This window comes from Schistocerca piceifrons, chromosome 6 (assembly GCF_021461385.2).
Source record: "Schistocerca piceifrons isolate TAMUIC-IGC-003096 chromosome 6, iqSchPice1.1, whole genome shotgun sequence".
NCBI classification, from domain to species: Eukaryota; Metazoa; Arthropoda; class Insecta; order Orthoptera; family Acrididae; genus Schistocerca; species Schistocerca piceifrons.
In genome coordinates this window covers 16582840-16586794 of record NC_060143.1, presented here as the reverse complement: position 1 = coordinate 16586794, position 3955 = coordinate 16582840, and positions in this window count along the sequence as shown.

Sequence of the window (3955 nt, the reverse complement as noted above, 5' to 3'; positions counted from 1 at the left end):
TGAGATTTTTCCCTGTACAAGTTGGTGTATATTCATGCAAAACAGCAAGTAGTAACTCTGCATAACATAGTAGAATTTTAGAACCAGATGATCTATTGAACTGCTAGTTTCACGTTCTGTACTGATATGCAAAAGCATAAATACATAACACTGCACTATAATGTATACTACAAGACTTCGTACTGTCTATTGATCTGATTAAAATCGGGCATAGGTTACCCTAGAAATAGCACTTTCGAGTCACACACCAAATGTCAATTTTGATAAAGATAAAACACTGGTAAATTTTGGCTTTTATATTGACTTTAACTTTTGCTGGTCAAATCAATTTAGAACACTTCAGAATTCAAATGAATAAAAAAGGGGGGGCCCTGAAACTGTTATGATCACTATATTAAAAAATTTGGTTGCTGAAATTATTATGCATTCAAGATTTCCAGTATATGAGTTACTACTCTTTTTATCTTATTTCCTGCTCAGTTAAATACCATTATATTTGTCTCGAAATAATTAAACTTCATTACTATATCAATATTAAAGTTATCTTTCAACTTCGTTAGACCTTCGTTATTCATTTACTGGTTCTTTAAACACCATTCTAACATAGCTAGGTCTGCAAGTAACTATTATTAACACAAAATTTAATTTTTCATTTCGGGACACTTGGATTGCACAACATTTGAAAGAACCCTATCTTGGTTAGTTATGAGGATAATTAAATGATAGGAAAGTTCTGGTAAAATTTAAGTTGTTATTGAATAGTTCATTCTCTGGTCCATACGAATACAGTACTAAAAGTTTCAACCTGTTTGTATCGATGGGGCGGTTGGCGGGTGGCGAGATGGCGAGGCACAGAGCACACATACAAACACAGCTATGGCTCTTGACGTATCGGCACTTCATTTCTTTATAGCGTCGCAATACTTTTCCATTTAGTGCCTATGGAATTTTGCCATGCTGTGCGGGCGTTGGAACAGCATACCCGAGGCTCAGTGAAACTACGTCTACCAGGAGAGCCTCTTCGCTCCATAAGGTGTTGCTCAGACCAATGCCAAACTCCAACTACTACTGCTGAGCCCGTTGTGCCATGCAGTGCCCGTGCGCATTTTCCCGCGCTCGCCTGCCATCCACCTTTTACTGCTCCCTTACAGACAGGGAATTCACACGAGGTTTTGCATTCTACATATCGTAACACATTGCCTACGTATGGACCAGATGCACAGTTACAATTTTAAACATCGTACAACAGTCTCAACATTTGTTACTTTTCAATTCTATTACAATATTGCTTGACATTTGACATAAACATTAATATTCACATTGAAACTCGTTTACAGTTTTCTTAACACAATGGCATGAAACAAAAAAGAAATGAAAGCAGAACATCAGTTACTCAAGTTTATCGAAAAATAAGAAGAGAAAAAAAATTACTTATTTGTACAATAGTACAGCGTCGTTGTTGTTACACTCACTAATGCTTTTAAAGGAAAGAGGGAAGTTGTACTTACGACTTATCAGCTTGTTGTTGTTGTGGTCTTCAGTTTATCAGTTTATGATGTGAATAATTCTATGGTATCTCAGTTGTCCAAGGCTTTCTAATCCTACCCATTCCCACACTGAAACTATGCAAAATACTGTCATTCAAGCTACTATCCTCACATACCCAGCAACTGGAGATGTGTCTCTAATACCCCTTACACCAACTATCCCAAACTATTTACCCATTCAGTTTAAGCGACTTCAATTCCTGATCAAGGTTTCGTCTGCAATAACAATAAACAGTTTAAGTGACTTAAATTCCTAATCAATGTTTCGTTTGTAACAACAATAAACAAGGCTCAAGGTCAAAGACAGTGGTAAGAGGACGGAGATGGGGAGGGAGGAAATGGACAGAGAGATGTGGAAGAGGAGATAGACAGAAAGAATGGGATGGATGTGATGCATAGAGGGAGGGGGAGGAGGAAATGGACAAAGAGAGGGGGGAGGAGTTGGGCAAAGAGAACAGAATGACAGGGTTTAAGATGTATATCCAATTTCCATACATATTTAACAATTGGGAAGCATTGCCGAGTCCTCTAATGTAGACGTAGGAACACACTCTTAGGAATTAAGCATGTAACATGGAAATGTGAGTAAATAGTCAAAACACATACATTATCTGGTGAAAAGGACTAGACTCAAAATAAGAAACATAGAAAAGACTGACACACGTAAATTAGAATGAAAAGGTGGCTATTCTCAGTTGTCTATAAATTACAAGAGAAAATTTACAAGCTAGTAATTTTAGGAGATTTCTTTTCCAACCAATAATTTTTAAATTAAAATACACATTCAGGTGAAATATATTCCGGTACTGATGTGGAAATGTTCCTGCTGGTGTTTATTCTTGTTGTTTTAGTGACTTTAAAGGAAGAAGTTTACGTCTCCAATAGTGAATCGTAATTTTTTTGCGCAAATTACAAATACTTCCCATAACCAGTGCATTTATCTACCATTGGGAAGCTTCTCGTTAAGTATAGTACTTTTCGTAACACATATTTAAATAACAGGTGTGTAGTTGGCAGTTTCCCACTTTCAAAGAAACAAAAGGCAGCAATAGTTCAAAAATTGGTGTGATTTTACCAGCTGAAGATATAACGAGATGCCGCTTTAATTCTTCTTCTACAACAGCTATTGCAGTAACAATGATACTTTGACAATAAGGAGACATTGGGGTCATTGCAGTGATACTTCTCTTTGGCATCACTATGATGTGTACATGCCCAGTTTCAAGTGTTTGGGATGTCCATCGACTTTCGTGGTCATATCGAGTTCTGAGAAGTGGGAGATGCCGTATTGGATTTCGTCGTTTTTGTTGAAGCTCACATTTGATGGGTCTTATATTATAGCGTATGTCCTTTGAATATATGCTGTGCCAAATTTTAAGGGGCTGATAAAAACGTGTCAATATTCATATGATTTGCGACAATTAAATGTAAGGCAATGAGTGATCAGCATTTGAAGCCTTCAGTAAGTGTAAGTTAAGAAAAGTCACAAATTGTGTATATTCATGATGGTGTACAGGATAGAGGTCACAAGTTGTGAAGTGAGATGCAGCTGCTGTGCTGGTTTGCTTGCTGCTACTTCTTATATTTTTTCTACATTCCCTTTGTAAAAAGTTTCTATGACCTTCTCATCAATTTAATAAAAGTATGTTCTGTGATATTCGATGTTATGTACATACAGGATGATCAGAAACAGCCTGAAAAGCTAGTAAGGGTGCTGGAGTGGGGGCTATGCTGAGAAATAACTGTTAAAAAATAAATTCGATACGCTGCATTGTTTCTGACTTATTTAGCATTGAATTAGATTAGAGATTAGATTAGATTAGTACTTGTTCCATAGATCATGAATACAACACTTCGTAATGATTTGGAACATGTCAGGTTAATAAAAGGTGTCTATACAATGTATAACATTACACAAAATATTATATGACACTTAATATTTTTACTTTTTTGGGGGGGGGGTGAGTTGGGGAAATTACCCACTTACTATATACAAAAATTCGTCTAATGAGTAGAAGAAGTTGCTTTTAAATTCTGTATGGCTATATGTCAGACTTTTGATGCTATTAGGTACGTGACCAAAGACTTTTGCAGCAGCACAATTTATCTCCTTCTGAGTCAAAGTTAGATTTAACCTTGAGTAGAGAAGATCATCCTTTCTCCTAATATTGTAGCCATGTACATTGCTATTACTTTTGAATTTGTTCGGATTGTTAATAACAAATTTCATAAGTGAATAAATAAATAAATAAATATATTGTGAGGCTACAGTAAAGATCTCTATCTCTTTAAATAAGCATCTGCAGGATGCTCTTGGATGAGCTCCAGCAATTATTCTAATTACACGCTTTTGTGCACTGCACACTCTTTTACTCAATGATGAGTTACCCCAGAATATGATGTCATAC